Here is a 19,169-nt window from a genome sequence, read left to right on the forward strand (position 1 = left end):
GGTCTGGGGCCCCCGCTGCAGCGGGCAGAGCTGGCCTTTCTCACCTGCCTTGGGGCCTCTTCTCAGACCACGCTTCGGTGGCCCGGCAGGGGGCACTGGCGCCCACTGAGCAGCGGCTGTTGGCCAAGAGCTCTGCTCACTACACATTCTCGCTGACCCTGACCCAGGAGGCCTTGGGGCTCACATCCCTGACAGGGAACTGGACCGCAGCACCCTCCTCCTCTGCCCCAGCCTGCAGGTGAGCATGGGGGAAGGCTGGCCCCTAAGGGAGCCGGGGGCCCGGGGCGGGGGGGAGACTTGCCTGCCTCCTGTCACATCCCCATACCTAGGCCCCAGACTGGTGCCCTGTGGAGCTGGGCACCTGTCTGCCCCGTCCCTGCTGGCCCACGGACCTACAGGCTGTCCAGCTCCCTCCTGCCTGCAGAGCTGTCCAAACCTTGATCTGCTTCCTGCAGGATGAGGACGGATGGCCCAGGATCGAGCTGACCAGCGAGGACAGCGTCCCCATCACCTGTGACATCCCAGCTGGCCTTCGCAGCCTGACTCCAAGCTCTCGTCTCATGGTAGGTCTGGGCCCCGACTGGCAGCCTCCAGACCAGTGGGGCTGGTGCCGACTAGACCTCAGTCAGCTTCCAGGGCCTCTTGGGCCAAGGCTGCCCCTTGGGGGCTCACAGCCAGAGGGGGTGTGAGAACAGCTCAGGTTGTGAAGGTCAAAGGGCCTCTCTCTGACCATGTCCAGTGGGCCAACTCGATGCAGAATGACAGTTCAGCTCCGGGCGCTACCTGCTGATCCTGCTCTTGCTGTAATGCACATTCTCCCCACCTCGTGCACTCACCCCGGTGTCGTGTGTGGTACAGATGGCCTGAGCTCCACGGCCAGGAGCAGCAGGGCTGGGATTGGAGCGAGGGCTCTGAGCCCAGCTTCCGCTCCTTCTTTGGGACGTGCCACTCATGCTCCCACGACCCCTTAGGCAGCCTCAGAACAGCTGTCCCCTGGCCCAGGGGCACCCGTCCTGGCCCTCCAGGAAGGGACGGTGACCAGGCAGGGGCCAGGGGGTTGCAATGTTTTCCTCAGTCCCCTTCCTTCTTGCCCTCTGGCGAAGCTTTGGAGCCAGTGTTACGGGGAACAGGCATGAAGAGGGTGTAGTTCGGCCAGCCCCTGGCCAGCTGTGCAGGTAGGGAACAGGCTCTCACGGCATGTCCTGACTACCCCACAGGCGTGTCCGCTGGCCTTCTGGGCACCAACGAGGCTGGTGATGAGCTGAGCTGCCAGCTGACACAGCGGCCCACAGCCCGGAGGAGCTCGCCCTCGTCTGCCAGGTGAGCTGGCTGGCCAGCACCCCCACCCCCAGGCCTGTCATTACTAGGTCTGGGGATGGAGACCCGGAAGCAGGAGTGCTCTGGCTGTGTTCCAGAGAGGGACGCGTCTGTGCGGGGCCCTTCTCGCTGAGGCTCCCGAGCTGCATGCTCTGCAGAGAACTACTCAGCCCAGCTGCCCAAGAGAAAAGGGGTCCAGGTAGGAGGCCTGAGTCTTGTGTTTGTCCCTGCAGGTGGTGACAACAGGGCTGTGGAGAAGACTCAGCGCCCCCCCTGCCAGGCCTGCTTCGGGGTGGTGAGTGCAAGGCTGGGCCTGGCCCCCTGTGGAGGCCACTGGGTAGCTGGACCAGGGGACATCTCAGGACAGAGTGGGTATGCGAGGACAGTGACGATGGTTGCTGGGTTTCAGGTGGCCCCCAGGATACCTGTGCCTGCAGCTTCGTGCCCCTGGATCCTCTTCCAGAGTGGTAAGTCACCCTGGCCACCAAGCACTCTGGCCCCTGCCTTCCAACCTGGATGGAAAACCAGTTCCTTTTTCTTTTCTCTGCCTCTCCCCCTGGCAGAGCTTTATCAGTAAGCTGAGTCAGTTATGTACAAAGGCACATTTATTAAGAGAAAGAGCCCCAAAGACACCCCCCCACCACCACCACCACACACACCAAGCCAGATCTAGCGAGCTCTAGGACCTCAGGGTGGGGGGTGTTAGGTGGCTATAAAGTCACCTCCTGAAAATGTATAACCACAGGCCTACCATTTGGGGACTTGGACGTATGCTCCCTCTGACGTCTGGAAAACTGGGCACGCCTGCCACCCCACTGCACCGATGCGGCAGTCAGCACCTGCAACAGCCAAGAGAGCCCTGTTCAATCATTCGACACTCGTCAAAGAGGGTAAGGCGGGCTTCACTCGGGGGGCTGTCGTGATAGGTGTAGGGGAGCAGGACTGGGCTCAATGCCGAACCACCAGGAAGAGTAGGAATTTAAGCCAAGGGTCGGGGGAGGGTCAATGGATAGAAAATCATTAAGAGGAAGCATTGGGGGTGAGGGGGCTTCTGGCTAAGCCAAGCTGACAGGATTTGTGCAGAAAGCGCCGGGCACGGGCCCAGCCAGCTGGCATGGTGAGCAGTCACGGAGGGCGCAGCAGCCCAGGTGCCAGCAGAACTCTCGTTGGACAATCCAGAGGCCGAGGCCCCAAAGTCGGGGCCTCATAGAGATGAGAGTCTGAGGGTTTGCTCAAGGAGAACATCTTTCTTTGAAGCCTTTGGATGCTAGGATTCAAGATTACTAAAGAAATTTAAGCATAATTCCAAAATTATTTTCACTGAAATTTAAGACTTAACAGAGTCAACAGCAGAAAATTAATGGCATATGTTTCTGTCCAACAGGAAGAAATTCCAGAGTGAGATGTGACTCCTCGGGTTCAGGAAGCACGGGGTGTCCGGGACAATACAAACAAACTCATACCAAGACACCACAGACTGGACTGCAGGACAAGCAAAGGTCCTAAAAGCCACTAACAAGGATGGAAAAAAGGTGATCTTTTAAGAAACAAGTAAGATGTTCTTTAAAGCATTAGAAAATTGTCCACTTAGAGTTTATGCCCAGTTCAACCATCATTTAGGATTTACGGTGACATAAGTTCTTAGTTCAGGCCTATCTGGAAACATCTTTACCACTAGGGGACACTCGCTACAGGAACACACCATGCACAGTCGGTCGCACGCCTCCGGCCGCTACAATGTTAGAACAGTATTTGTCACACTCTTTGGCTGCAAAGCCTACAATGTTTATTATTCAGTCCTTTACAGAAAAAGCAGAAGGAAGCAATCAAAGATAAATTAATGAAATAGAAATGAACAATAAAACTGATCGAGAACAGACACAAACAGCACAAGGAATGAGATAGAAGTTAAAACTACAGATTCCTAAGTAGTGATCTCAAAAAGTCACCCAATGACTTTGCCAATAAATTTCAAAACCTAGGTTAAATTATGTCCTAGAAAGACTGATTTGAGACAGGAAGTTCAAACTAAATATCGAAGCTATTCTGTCAACTGAATTGACAGGTTAAAATAAATGACAACAGGTGCTTAGTGAAGAGTTGCTACTCATGACACCAAAGTGTCCTTCATAAAAGAAAATGGACCATCGGCGTTAAAAAGCTGGGGGCTATGAGAGACCCTGTAGAATGGCTAGAAAGACAAAATATGAACTGGGAAGAAATATTTGCAAACCACATATCTAACAGAGGACTGATGTCCAGAATAGACAAATAACTCAAAATTCAAGAGCAAAATAACCTAAATAGAAAATGGGCAAAATACATGAAAACATTTCACGCAAAAGAACATGTGGATGGCAACTAAGCACGTGAACACATGTTCCCCAAGACCAGCCACAGGGACGGGCGGTAACGGCACGCACCTCTTAAAACAGTTCAAATGAAAAAATCGTGGCGACACCAGATTTAAAAAGCTAAATGTACATTTACCCCAGAGAAATGAAAACACTCACACAAAACCTGAACGAGGTTACTCATGGCACTATTATTAACAGCCCCAAACGGACTCCATTGCCCTACGGTTAAACAGATTTTGGTACAGCTGCAGCATAGGACACTACACAGCAATAAGAAGGAAGCAGCTGTGGACATGGGCCACGACCTGGGTGGACCCCAAAGGCATTGCACTGAAGAAAGGTACCTGCTGTGGGGCTCTGTTCCTATAACATTCTCAAAACGACAGGTTATAAAGATGAGAACTCAGTCGTGGCTGCTGGGGTCAGAGGTCGCGGGGAGACGCTTCTGTATCTGGTGGTGGGCGATGGTGGTTACACAAGCCTCCATGTGTGACGAAGTCAGAACTATAGCTACATCCTCCCTATGTCCGTTTCTGGGTTTTGATAGTATAATTAAGAAGAAGCAAGTGCTCGGGGAAACTGGATGAAAGCTACACAGGACTTCTCTATACTACCTTTGCAACTTCCTGCAAATCTACAATGGCTTCAAAGTAAAGTTTTAAAAGAGGAAAACACCAGGCCCAAGGAGTTTTATAGGCAAGTTGGAACCATCTTCCATAACTGTTGCAGAACAAGAAAATGAAGCCTTCCCACTCATTTTAGTGAAGTTAGTATTATCATAGGATATGAAAACCCCACAAGGACAAGGGAGGAATGTCAGAAGCCCGCTGCACACTCGAACGCGGACATTCGGCGCACTGACATTGAACACGGATGTGTTTAAGCAAAAACAAAACATCACGACCAACTAGAGTTCATCTCTGGAACCCAAGTCTGGTGTCTAATGCCAACGTACTGAAGCAGTAACTGAGAACGACCCTTCTGGGGGACAACTAATCACACCACACAGGATACAGAAAATGTGCGCAGAACGTCTTGGTCCAAATCCAGGGGACGACAGGAGCGTGACGGCAGCAGCAGGCCAGGCTGGGAGGCTACAGCCTCTCGCTCCTCCGTGGACACGCTGAGTGTGTAACACATGGACCAAGGTGGCTTTGTGACAGCCTGGGAAACCAGTTGACTGCTGCTGCTGCCGCTCAAGTGCCTAACCCAGAGACAGCCACACTCTCAGGGTAGGGAATTTCACGGCGCCTTTGCTTGCCTTCTGCAGTGCGGGTCTAAGGAAGCCCACCGGTTCCTGGCTCCCCTCCACCCCCCACTCCGCCCCGGACGGAAAGGGAAGAGTGGGACTTGCTCGAGATGTTCTGGCTTGTCTGGGGACGGCCAGAGGGACTGGCTGCTCCCTCCTGCCTCGGAGCACTGATGAGAATGGCAGCGTGGTCTGGATGTGGGGCGGAGGTTGCCGAGAGCAGTGGTGGGTGCCGCTGCAGGGGGCTGGGGGCTTGTGGGGGGCTCGGGGCAAGGTTATGGGCAGAAGAATGAAAGGCCACATCCAAACCCCTGAGAAGCGGCAGGGGGAGGCTCCTAAAGAAACGAGAACCTTTAAAACGGCTGTGTCTGTTGGGGAAGTAGAACTAAGCGCCCACAAAAGCCCAGAGACGAGGCACCCCCAGAAAGTTTGCAAGAGCACCGAGCCTCTACGCCAGGTCGAGTAAAAGTCTGCACAGGGACGGTGCGAAGCTTGGGAGAGGCAGGTGTCCTTTCAAATGCCGGGTTTCAACAAAAGATGACAAGACAACAAAGAAACAGGGAGATAGGGCCTTTCGAGAGGACGAAATAAATCTCCAGAAACCAACTCTCAAGACGCGCAGGCCTCTAACTTACTTGGCACGGACTTTAAAACAACTGTCTCAAATATGCTCAATTAGCAGAAGGAAGGGAACAGGAAAACAATACATGAACGAAATAGCAACAAAAATATAACAACAACAACCAAAATCCTGGGGCTGAAAAACAAGAGACTCACTTTAGATCTAAGGACACATATAGGTTAAAAGTGAAAGAATGGAAAAAGATATTCCATACAAATATAGTAACCAAGAGAGAGCAGAGATGGTTATACTAATATCAGGCAAAGAGAATTTAAGAAAATTCTATTTAAAACTGTTACAAAGAATTATAAATGTATATGCACCAAACTGACAGAATTGAAGGGAGAAGAAGCGCTACAATAGCAGTAAGAGGCTTCAACGCCCCCCTCTTTCAATAATGGGTACAACAAACAGAAGATCAATAAGGAAATAAAGAACTTGACCGACACTATTGGATTAAACCTGACCAACTTATATAGAACACTCAACCCCACAGCCGCAGGATACACATTTTTCTCATGGACACAGAACGTTCTCCAGGATATATCATATGTTAGGCCACAAGTCTTAGTGAATTTTTAAAAACTGAAGTCATACAAACTATCTTTTCCAATCACAACGGAAAGAAACTAAAAGTCAATAGAAAAAAACTGGAAAAATCACAAATTGTGCAAAACCAAACAACATATTCCACCAATGGGTCAAAGAAATCACATGGTAAATTAGAAAATATTTTGAGACAAATGAAACTGAAAACGATGTACCAAAACTATGAGATGCAGAGAAAGTAGTGCTAAAACTGAACTTACAGCTGTAAATGCTTAAGCTGAAAAACTAGGCAGATCTCAAATCAACACCTTGACTTTATACCTTAAGGAACTAGAAAAAGAACAGTAAATTCAAAGCTAGCAGAATGAAGGAAACCATAAAGATTAGAGCAGAGTTAAGTAAAATAGAGAATAGAAAAATAAAAGAAAAATCAGTGAAATCAAAAGTTGGTTTTTGAAAAGATCAACAAAACAGACAAATCTTTAGCTGGATGGACTGAAAGACTCAAATAACTAAAATAAATGAAATAAGGGACATTACAACCAATTTTTACTAAAACAAAAAGGATTATAAGAGAGTACTATGAACAACCGTATGACAACAAATTGGACTACCACGATGAAATGGGTAAATTCCTAGAAACATAACCGTCCAAGATTGGATCATAAAGAAATAGAAATCTGAACAGACCTGTAACTAGCGAGAAAACTGAATCAGTCACCAAAAACCCCCCAATAAAGAGAAGCCCAGGACCAGATGGTCTCACTAGAAAATTCTACCAAGCATTTAATGAATTAAAATCAATCTTCCTCAAACTCTTACAAAAAATCGAAAGAGGGAACACTTCCAAATCCATTTTATGAGGCCAGCATTACCCTGATATCAAAGCCAGACAAGGACACTTCAGGAAACTATAGAATGACATCCCTGATCAATACAGATGTGAAAATCCTCAACGAAATAATAGCAAACAGAATTCAAGAGCACACCGAGAGGATTCTAAATTCCACAACCAAGTGGCTTTATTCCTGAAATGCAAGGATGATTCATCAGAGGAAAATCAATGAACACAGAACATCACATTAACAGAATGAAGGACAAAAAACACATGATCGTCTCAGCTGATGCAGAGAGAGCATCTGACAAAATTTGACACTCTAATGATGAGCACACACGACAAACCAAAAGCAGAAGGAAACCACCTCAATACAATAAAGGCCATAGATAAGGAGCCCCCAATAACTTTGTATTCAATGGTGAAATACTGAAAACTTTTCCTCCGAGATCAGGATGAACATGCAGGTGCCTGATTTTGCCCCATCTAATATTGAGCACAGTCCTGGACGTCCCAGCCAGGGCAACTGGGCAGGGAAAGGAGACAAAAGGCGTTCCAACCGGGAAGGAAGGAGCAGAGTTATCTCTGTCCTCAGACCACCTGCTCTCGTATGCAGAAAGCCCCAAAGATTCCGCGCACACAAAATAATAACTGTTGGAACTAATAAACGAATGTGGCAAAGTTGCAAAATCAGTTGCATTTCTACACACTAACAACGAATAATCGAAAAAGAAATTAAGAGAACGATTCCACTTACAATAGCATGCTTAGGAATAAATTTAACCGAGGAGGTGAAAGACTTGTACACTGAAAACTATGAAACGTTGCTGAAAGAAATTAAAGGTGATACAAATAAACGGAAAGACACCTCATGCTCGTGGACTGTAAGATGTCACATTGTCACGGTGCTGCCACCACTGAGTGGTCTACAGGTTTAATGCACTTCCTATCGAAATCCCATTGGTGTTTTTTGGAGAAAAAAAAAATCCGTCCTATAACTCACATGGAATCTCAAGGGACCCCAAGTAGCTAAAATAATCTTGAAGAAGAACCAAGGTGGATGTCTCACACTTCCCGATTTTGAAACTCCTAACAGCGACAGTGATCAACACAGTGCGTTACCGGCACAGGCAGATATACAGACCGATGGAGTAGAAAGAGCAGCCAGAAAGAAGCCCTTTCTATACGGTTAAATGATTTCTGACAAAGGTGTCAAGACTATTCAATGGAGAAAGGACAGTCTTTTCATCAAACGGCGCTGAGAAAAATGGATATCTATATGCAAAAGAGGTTGGACCCTTACCTTAGACCATAAGCAAAAATTAACTCCAAATGGATCAAATATCTAAATGTAAGACCCAAACCTGTAAAACTCTTAGAATACAACATGGGGGAAAGCATCTTGTAATTGGATTTGGCAGTGGTTTCTTGGGTACGACATCGAAAGTACAGGCAAAAAAAAGAAAAACTGAACATCAAAATTAAAAACTTCTGTGCATGAAATGACACAATCGACAGTGGAAAGGCAATCTATGGAATGGGAGAAAATACTTGCAAATCGTACCTGATAAGGGGTTGATATCCGGAATACATGAAGAACTTCTACAACCGAACAACAAAAAACTAAACACCTGATTCTAAAATGGCCAAAGGACTTGAACAGACATTTCTCCAAACGAGATGTACGAATGACCAATAAGCCCTTGAGAAGATGCTGAACATCACTAGTCATGAGAGAAATGCCAACCAAAACCACAATGAGATACCACCTCGCACCCATCGGGATGGCTACTATCAAAAATAAAATAAAATAAGAAGTGTTGGTGAGGATGTGGAGACATTGGAAGGAACCCTTGTGCACTGTGTGGGCATGTAAAACGGGGCAGCCATGGTGGAAAACAGGGCAGTTCCTCAAAAAAATGAAAATAAAATTATCGTATGACCAGTAATCCCGCTTGTGGGCGTATGCCCCAAAGGACAGGGTCTCAGAGAGAGATCTGTACAAAGAAAGCACCGTTCACCACAGCCGAAAGGTGGAAGCAACCGAGTGGATGGACAGATAAAACGTACATACGTACAGTGGAATATTATCCAACCTTAAAAAGGACAGACGTTCTGACCATGCTGTAGCCTGGATGACCTTTGAGGGCTTTATGCTGAGTGAAATAAGCGAGACACGAAAAGACAAATACTGCGCGAGTCCACTTATACGAAGCCCGTAGGAGTCAAATTCGTAGAGACAAAGTAGGACGGTGGCGGGAGGGGGAGTGAGGACTCCTTGAGTGGGGACAGAGTTTCAGTTCTGTGAGATGAAAAGACTTCTGGAGATGTATTTAACGGTGCTGAACTGTGCACTTATAAGTGATTAAAATGGTAAGTTTTCTATTACGTTTATTTTACCGCGATTAAAAATGTTAAGGAACATTTACCGAGCACCTGCTGTGTGATAAGGCAAGGAGATGCAACCAAGACTGTACTTACAAATACTGTTAATTATAAAAATAACCGCACACTTAAGGAGACAAAAGCTAAGAGTGAGAACCAGCACAGAGCATAGACAAACCCACAGGAATTCAGAAATGGGCTTATCAGACACAGACTGTCAATTTTGGCAGAGAACTAGAAATATTAAGCAGATAATATCATGTCTGAAAAAGACCCAAAAATGTAATCTCAACAGATGACGGAAAAGGCACTGAATAAAACTCTCGAATGCTCATATTTTAAATTAAGAATTCTCCTGGCAAATGAGGAACGGGAGGGCGCGTCCTGACCCTGATCAGTCGGTGGGGCCCTAGAAGCAGTCCCTTTAAAATAAATCGGCAACAAGAGAAAGCAGCTGCCTCTGCTGCGTGTTGTACTGATGATCCCATCCCACTCACCGAGACCAGAGAAAGAAATGAAGTGTAAGAGATCGGAAAGGAAAAAACTTTCGAACTTGCCTGCTGACGGTGGCTTGTCTGGAGGGAGCACATAGGTCCGTGGGGGCCCGGGACCGGCGTTGAGGGGATCCATGCTTCGGCGTGAGCCCGAGATCCGAGGGTGAGGCTGGCTCATGCTGAAAGTGGAGAAGACTATTCAGAGGTCAGCGAATGTTCCAGGAGCATCCAGATGTTCCTGCTGCTTTCGTGCCTAGAATATCTTTTTTGTCCATCGGGGTTCAGCTCAGACATCACCTCTGAACGTCCCTTTATCCCCCACTTCGGGTTAGGTGCATCCTCTGTGCTCCCACAGCTGTGTGCTGGGGGTTCAGCCTCCCTCTCGGCTGGGGTCCCCTGGTGCAGGGAGCCACTGTCTTCCGCTCTCCTAAAGGGGGAGCTGTCCTTTTTACTAAGGCCACTCTAGGCCTGACACTGCTGGGCCTGCGGGGGGCGGGGGGGGGCTCAAATGGGGCCCCCAGCACAATTCCCGGAAACAGAGGAGCCCCCATCCTCTGGGCCCACTCCGCAGCCTGGCTTCTCTCCCTTTTTCTGTAAACATTTGCCTAAGCCAGCACCAGGCTGCCAAAGATTTCAGACTCCTTAACTTCCACCCACAAGCCCAGCCGCTCAAGGTCAAGTGTCTTGGCTGGGGCAGAACCACCATGTGACACAGCCAGGAGGCGCAGAGATCACACTTGCTCCAGATACAGGAAAAAAGAGCTGTTCGTCAAGGCTTTCAAAGTGCTTCTGGGGACAATGAAGTCCACGCTGGTCTGGATAATTCCCTACCTTTCTCCACACCTGCACGTCAATCTAGGAGCAAGCCGGCCAGCTGGACACGCCTCTGGGGAGGAGACTCTATCCAGCAGCCACTCTGGCTCAAGATATCTTGTCACTTGCTCAGCTATTTCTGAGGCGCCCACTCTACAAGCCGGGGTTGCCCTGGGGTCCTCCTGGCTTGGGATTAGCTTCCCCTGCCTTTGCAGGGGGCTCCCCTGAGGCATGTGGTTCCTTGAGGGGGCCTGACGGTCCAAAGTCCTATCGTTACAAGTGTGGGTGGGGGGGGCTTCCCTCTTTGGGGTGGATATTGAATCTAGAACTGAATGTTTGAGGGGGCACTTGAGCAGGCCTTCCCACAGACACATGCCACGGGCACCTGGGCGATTAGGCCTCAGGATGCAGCAAAGTTGTTCACTTTTTTAGGGGGGCGGGGACAAGCTTTTCCCTTGAGTTTTCAACGGAAAAATAAAGCTGGTGAAATCCGAGAACACATGCGTTGGAGTGCGGGGCTGATCATCACTGGGGAGGGGGGGAGGCGGGGAGGTTGTGAGGCTGCCCGCCAGCAGGGTGCGCCCTAGAGCCCTCCGCCCTGAGTCCTAGGGCCCGGACTCCAGCGCAAGGGGTGAAGTGTCGGCCCCAAGGAGGGGCAACATGAGGCCAGACACCAGACTCTGCTGTCCTCAGCCTCCCCACACACAAATCCTAGCACACAGCAGGTGCTCACCAAAGCTTAGAAGAACCTCTAGAGAGCTTGAGAGTTTTCAGAAGACGGACGGAATGGGGACGCGGGCCCTGCGCATGCCCACACGCTGGAGGAAGACGGGGGAGGAGTGTTCTGATTTATTGTGTGCCGTGTTGTCATGGGTTACGACCAGAAGACCCCAGGGTCCAGGAACTACTCTTTGAAAGGTGTCTGATCTTTTCTTAGACCTTCTAATGGACCGATGGGGCACGGACGACCCCATGTAATATAAGCAGCAGGCTCAAGGCACTTATTCAAGGTCATACAACCAGCAGCCAGCCAGCCTGGCAGCTCTGCTCTGGGCCTGTCTGCCCCCCAAGGCCACCTAACCTCGATCATCCCCTTCTACTTTCACAGTTGCTGGTGCCGTATTGTCTACCATTTACTTTGAGTCGAGTGAACTTTAGCCCTGTCCTGAGTGATGATACCCGGTTGCTTGTTCATTTTTGCCTAATATGCATTAAAATGCCCAGAAGCCATGTCACACACCGTCAGAAACGCGCCTACAACCGTCAGAAGCGCTGGCCCAGGCATAGGAGGTAAGGAGAGGGTTCACAGCGGAAGGGAATCTAAGGGGTGCGAGGTGGGTAAGGGAGGGCTGAGCAGCTCAGAGCGTGATGTGCCCAGTTTGCAACCACACACCTTTTGGCTTCTAAATCTGCTCCAGGGACCCGTGATTTCTGGTCCAGAGAGAGAACTGCAGAGGACTGCCAGCACCCGCCCCCATGTGCTGTCCATCAAGCGCTTACCAAGAACATAGCAGACTGCCACGTGCTGCCCGGCCCGCAGCCAGTGGTTGCCAACTGGGCGCATCACCTGCAGCACGAAGGAGGGTTTCTGCTGGGATTCCTGACGACCATTCCCCACACGGTGAGGGGGAACCAGGAACTGAGAGTCGTTCCCCTGGCCCAAACCAGGGGAACCTACAGATCAGAGGCTGGGAACCGCCAGCAGGCCTTTCTGCCACACCCTCTTAGCTTTCCATGCTGCGTACTGGCATCCTTCCTCACTGGATGTCCGTGTCAAAGGACATGGGCAAAGTCTTTAAACTGTAATTCACAGGAACTGAAGAACGACACATAAACCGAATTCCCTGAACACCTGGGGTCCCTCTAAGTGTTTCTCTCTGGCGTCTCTGTCCCTCTGGGTCTCTCTTAGGCTGTCTCACTCTGCCTCTGAGAGGAGACCACACTCTGCCTATAGAGTGTGACCCCTTCCCCAATAAACTTTCCTTTTGACTCTAAGTGTGGCGTGCATTTGAATTCTTCCTCACGCTCAGCCAAGAACCCTTTTCTCTCCAGTGCAGGGCTTGAGTTCCTCCGCTCAGGGGATTTGCCTTGTCCTGCACCAAAGTGTCTATCAGTGAAAGAATGGGTAAAAATATAGTAGTACATCCGTACAGTGGAATACTGTTCAGTGTTAACAAGAAAGGAAATTCTGACACGTGCTGCGACGTGGATGAACCTTGAGGACATTATTTCTGCCAAGGGAAATAAGCCATACGCAAAAGGACAAATACTGTAGGACTCCACGTACATGAGACACTTAGTCAGCGTCATAAAGACAGAAAATAGGGCGCTGGGCGCTGGGGGGATGGGAAGCGAACTCTCGCTACGTATCGGGTGTCAGCTGGAAGGTGAGACGGTTCTGCAGATGGCTGGTGGCGACAGTGGCACAGCACTGTGACCGTGGTTAACGCCACTGAATTACACCCGTAAGTGGTTAAAATGGTGCATTTTATGTTATCTGTATTTTACTACAGTAAAAAAAAATGAAGGAAGGAAGGAAATAAGTGGCCGGAAGGAATTATTCTTTGGACTCGGGGGTCAGGGGAGTGGCGCGCGGTGCAGTGTTCACAGGACAGAGCGGGCGGGTGGGGGCAGCAGGGAGTGAGGAGCGGGGTGGGATGGGGAGCTGGAAGGACGGGGGTCCAGCCTTGGCGACGAGGCAGGCGCCCCTCCCCACTTGGAGCTGGGGTTCCATCTTCAGGGCGAATAGCATGCAAGTCATTTTTCTAGAAGGAACTTCTGTAGGGGAGGTAAAAAAACCTTCCCCCTCTACCCATGTTAGAGTCACGGCGGGGCCCTATAACTCAGGCCGACAAGGGAAACACACACGTCCGTTAGCACCTGCATCAAGCACGCACAGGAGCTCGGAGACCGTAACTCAGGCGTGGAGGGTGCGACTTGGGCTTACACAGCATCTTAACAGGAACAATGCATTTTTAGAGAAGTGACTAGAAAAAGGAAAATCTGTGGGAAGGTAAATATCTGGGGAAACCAATGGTAGATAAGGGCCAGTTTCCAGCAGGGCCTGTTACGCAGCCTGCAGGGCTGACGGGGTCTAGAGCTATCCCCAGGGATGGCCCTCTGTCCTTCCTGGAATCTGAGTGGGCAGGGGGCGGGGAAACCTCTACACATTGCTGTCCCTTCAGGCAGAAAGGGGAAGGTGGAAAGCTCAGTTGCCTCCTTACTCCAGAGTGACACATTTTCAGCATTTTTAGCGGCAATCTGCTGCCCTTCACCTCCGTCGCGCCCATGCCTGCCATCTGTCGGGTTTACTTTCATCATAATGAAATTAACGTGCAGCCACCGAGCGGAGCCTGCACAGAAAGAGGAAAACCGCTCGCATCTGACCATCGTCAAAGCACGGGAGACTGACTCAGTCCACACACAGCGCAGGAAAAACCGAGTCAGCTTTTCTTGCCTAACCTCACTTCTCAATTATTCTGTAAAGACAGGAAAGGAGTGGGTAGCAATGAGGTCACGCTGTAGCACTCGGGCCAGCAAACCTGGCATTGAGCCACCAGGAGAGAAGACCCTTGACTGCCTGATGCAGGGGATGGCTTCCAGGGACTTCCTGCTGCCTCTGGGGCTCTGGGCGGGAGCTGTGTCTTACTCTGTTTCTCCTGGCCAAAACTTGGAGGCATGTATGCATTCCTAAATGTCAAAGTTTTTATAAGTTAATAAATTAACAGGAAAACGATGGCCTAAAATTAATCCAAAAGCTATTCTATTGAGGTGGGGCGGTGGTTAAGGTAATCTGGACAAGAAGTGGGGTATTAATGCTGACTGTCTTGCAAACAAACTAAAACCTAGACAAAATGGATATTTGGGGGTGTATGTGTGAAAAAAGTGCCAACAAGCACCAAAAAATAAAATATCTAACTATACAAGAAACTGAAAAAGTTGTTAGAAAAACCCCACGACCCCCGAGCCACATGCGGGGAGAGGAACGGGGTGGACCTCAGGTACAGGCAGTTTCCCAGGGGACCTCAGCCAGGGTAAGTGCTAATTCCAACGCTAGTCAAACTGGATCAGGGCCGTGAGGAAGAAAAAACACTTCCAAATTCTTTTTTGGGAATCTGTAGAATACTGATATCAAAAACTAATAATCACAGCAAAATAAAGGAAAGCCACAGGCCAACTCCATCCATTTACGTAAAAATCAATGCAAACAACTAAAATATTAATGATTAAAATCCACCTGATATTTAAAGGAAAAACCAAGTGAGCCTTATACATCAACATTAGAACATCTTTTAATTCGCTTTACATTAATATATTTAAAAAATCATGACCCTCATAGATGTCGAAAGGCATTTGACAAAATTTACCGTTTATTATAAAATCTTTCATCAAATTAGAAAGAGCTATAGTTCCTTAAAATAATAAAATGACACACCCCCAATAAGCCCCAAATCAGCATCATTTACAGCAGCTGGAAGCAGTAGAAATTTCCATGAGACTCTGGAATAAAAGAATGCCCTCTATCACTATTTTGTTCAGGAGGTCCTAGCTGATAAAGCAGGCAAGAGGGGAAAAAAAATAGAAAATTTAAAGAGAAGAGGTGTAATAATTGTTTATTCTGGAAAACCTAAGAGAAGCAGATAGTAAGACTCCATGAAGGGGTCTGACCCAGAAGTAATGAGCCCAAACACTCAGCCTCTCCATGCGCGAAAAGCAAGCAGTTAGTACCACTTACGACAGCCCCCCGCCCCCCACCGATATCAATGCACTAAAATGTGTCCCATCTGTGTAAAGACATTTTTTAAAAGCGGCCGAGGGATGTATCACTTCAAAGGCAAAGCAAGCCATACTGCGTGTGTTCTAGAAAGGTTCGACACTAAAAAGACGCAGCTGTCAGGACCGAGTGCTGGGGAGGATGTGGGACCGGAGCCCTCGCGCGTGCCGGAGGGGATGTAAGAAGCTGTGGACACCCTGGGAAACAGTCTGGCAATTTCTTCGAAGGTTCAATATAAGTCTACCATTTGGCTCAGCAGTTCCACTCCTAGGTATCTACCCAAGAGACATGAAAACATATGTTCACACGAGGACTGGTGCACGAATGCCCATTAACTGTTAAATGAATGTAGCGTGTCCACGCAAATGCCCATCTGCCGACGAATGAATAAACATTCCGTAGTGCGTCCACGCTAAGGAATGCCACTCGGCCATGAAGGTAAAGCACTAACACCGGCTACAGAGATAAAGCTCAAAAACGTCATTCTAACTGAAAGGAGCCAATGCAAACACTGCATATTGTATGATTGCATTGATGTGAAGTGTCCAGAAAAGGAAATTTGACGGAGACAGAGAACAGGCCCGTGGTCACGTGGGGTCAGAGCAGGAGCAGGGGCGCCTACACGAGCGCAGGGGGTCTTGGGTGATGGCAGGCTGGGAAACTGGCCTGTGGTGATGGCGGCGCACACACTGTTTAGTGTGAGTTCACTAAACACCACTGAAATGTGTACAGTGAGTCCTTCGCTTACTGCCCTGACACGTTCTGTGACAAGTAAAACGATGCATGACAAAACTCTCGTTTATAGCAGTTAGTCTACAGTAAAAAACAGTCAAGTTCCTGACTTCCGGTCAAGATGGCAGAGTAGCTAAAGGCTGTGCTCACCTCCTCTCACAACCAAATCAAAGTTACAATTAAATTACAGAGCAACCATCATTGAGAACCACTTGAAGTCTAGCTGAACAGAATTCCTATAAATAATATAAAGAAAAAGCCACTTTAAGACTCATAGGGAGGGGAGTTGGAAGGCCGGGCGACAAAGGTGGAGGGATGAAAAAGTATAAATTAGTAGTTACGAACCAGTCACGGGGTGTGGAGAATGGTATGGAGAATACGGTCAATCATACTGCAGTGGCTGTGTGCAGTGCGAGGTGGGCAGCACTTCATGAATTACATAAACGTCTGACCTGAAACTAAAAGACTGGCAGGAGGAGCAGAGACGTGGCACAGGCTGGTCTCACACCCGTGTGTGGCAGTAAAAAACTGGGAGGGATATCTTGGCTGCAGAGGTGCCCCCTGAGCAGCGAGGGGTCCCAGCTCCACAGTAGGCTCCCCAGAGCCAGAACGAGGAATTCATGACACCTGGCTGTGAAAACTAGCGGAGATTACACCCGGGTAAGAGGGAAGGCTGCTGGACTCCCAAAGCATTCCTCTTGAGGACACAGACTTGCTCCCTCACAAACGCGCTGAATCTGAGCTCCAGTGCTGGGGAAGCAGATCAAAAAACCCCAAGGGCACAAGGGAGCTGAATTGACTAGCATCAGGCTGAGGGCTGGAGGAGCAGGGGTCAGGGCGGCTCTCTCTGGGAGTGGAGATACTGGTGGACACCACTGCTCATTGGCTGACCCTTCCCCCAGAGGCAGGAACAGGCAGGCGGCACATCTGAGCTCTTCACTGATGTGGCTGACACCCCTCGCCTGCCCTGGTGATTCCCTGAGTCTCCCCACACAACTCGTGCACCTGGCTCGAACCATCCCAGCACACAAGTAGCCTTCCTCAGCTTTTGTCACGGACTTTTCAAAAAGTCTCTCAAAAGGTCCACAAACCCCAAACAAGCAGTGGCTGATCTACGTGTCCCTCATACCTCTTGCTAAGGGGCCCTAAGCCCAGCACTAGTGGCACCTGGCCTCAGTTCACAGACTCGCCTCTCCAAGGTGCCTCCAAGCCCAGCACAGGTGGCAACCAACTGCAGATCACACTGTAGCTCCTACCAGGTCGCCCCAAGCTGGGCACAAATGGTGGCTGACCCTGACCGACACAAGAGCCCCTCCCAAGAGGCTCTAGAACCAACATACCCAGTGGCCAGCTTTAGACTACACCAGACTGCTCCCAAATCAGGCCCACGAACAACACACCAGAAGGATGAACTCGGCTGGCACTAGAGCTCCAGTAGACTGACTCCCGCTCCTTAGGTCAGGTCCCATGCAAGAGCTTGTCCACTGTAGCTGTGGTGAGTCCTCACAGCCAGTCAGCCTGAAGGTCAATCTTACCCACTGTGGACGTGCCAACAGCAATCAAGGCTCAGCTACAACAGGTGGGCACACACAACCCACATGAGAGGTACCCCAGGATCACCAAGCTCAGGTGACCAGAGAGACTGTGCCACTGGGCCCGACAGGACACCTACCACATAAGGCCACTCTGCCAAGAACAGGAAATGTAGCAAATCTACCTAAACAAAAATAAACAGAGGGAATTGGCCAAAATGAGGAGACAGAGAAATGTTTCAAATGAAAGAACAGGAAAAAGCTAGAAAAATAAAGGAAATAGAGACAAGCAATCTACCAGATATAGAATTCAAAACAGTGGTTATAAGGATGCTCAATGAACTTAAGGGAAGAGTAGATGATCTCATTGAGAACTCTGACAAAGAGAAAACATTAAAATGGAAAAAGAAAACAAAGAACCAATCAGAAACTAATGCAATAACTCGATTGAAGACACATTAGGTGGAATCAACAGCAAATTAGATGAAGTAGAGCATCAAATCAGTGATCAGGAAGACAAGGTACCAGAACATAACCGATCAGGACAGGAAAAAGAAAAAAGGAAAGAAAGAATTAAAAAAATAAGGACAGTTTACAGGGACCTCTGAGGCAACATTAACCTACCAACATCCACATCATAGGGATGGAAGGAGAAAGATTGATTGAAAAGTAATTTGAAGAAATAATGACCAAAAACTTCTCTAACCGGGAAAAACAAACACAAATCCAAGAAGCAGAGAGATTCCCAAACACAATGAACCTAGAGAGACTCAACTAAGACACATAATTAAAATGCCAAAGGTTAACGACAAAGAAAGAATCTTAAAAGTAGCAAAAGAAAAGCAGTTATAAGGGAGCTCCCATAAGACGGTCAGCTGATTTCTCAACAGAAACTTTGCAGGTCAGAAGAGACTGGCAGGAAATATTCAAAGTGATGAAGAGCAAGGACCTATAACTCTATCATCTAGAGTCGAGGGACAGCAAGAGAGACAAGAAAAAGCTAACGGAGTCATTACCACTGAACCAGTATTTTGAAAAATGTTAAAGGGACTTCTTTAAGTAGAAAACAAAAAAATATGAATAAATATAGGGAAAAAATCTCACTGATAAAGGTAAACACTTGGTAAACGCAGTGGATCAACTAACCATAAAGCTGGTACAAAGGTTAAAAGACAAAAAAGATCATGTGTAATTACAACAAGAAAGGGATGTACACAAACACACACACATAAAAGTAAAAAATAATGACAAAAACAAACATGGAAGGGTAAGTAAAAACTGTAGTGATTTTGGAATGCGTTCAAACTTAAGTGACCATCAACTTAAAATGCACTGCTATAGACATAGCTTGGTACATATGAAGCACATGGTAACCACAAAACCAAAAACCTGTAAGAGATATAAAGAGATAAAGAGAAAAGAATCTAAATACGACACTATAGAAAGCCATCAACGTACAAAAGAAAAGTGCAAGAGAACAGGAAAGAAACAGAACTATAAAAAAAACAAT

The 19,169-nt window shown here is 48.3% G+C and overlaps 1 long non-coding RNA gene across 3 annotated transcripts; it reads left to right on the forward strand.

The window, feature by feature from the left end:
• Nucleotides 1-36: 36 nt before the first annotated feature.
• LOC107518212 lies at nt 37-12,967 on the forward strand. 3 transcript variants are annotated; one of them, XR_004952330.1, is made up of 9 exons: nt 37-238; nt 456-563; nt 1,218-1,320; nt 1,551-1,612; nt 1,727-1,784; nt 2,063-2,207; nt 2,702-2,868; nt 11,730-11,911; nt 12,040-12,967. It is a non-coding gene; the product is annotated as an uncharacterized LOC107518212 (long non-coding RNA). The 3 variants fall into 3 exon arrangements; XR_004952331.1 differs by having other exon boundaries at nt 2,702-2,849; XR_004952329.1 differs by having other exon boundaries at nt 2,702-11,911.
• Nucleotides 12,968-19,169: the final 6,202 nt, after the last annotated feature.

The sequence above is a fragment of the Rousettus aegyptiacus genome, unplaced genomic scaffold (genome assembly GCF_014176215.1).
Source record: "Rousettus aegyptiacus isolate mRouAeg1 unplaced genomic scaffold, mRouAeg1.p scaffold_m13_p_8, whole genome shotgun sequence".
NCBI lineage: Eukaryota > Metazoa > Chordata > Mammalia > Chiroptera > Pteropodidae > Rousettus > Rousettus aegyptiacus.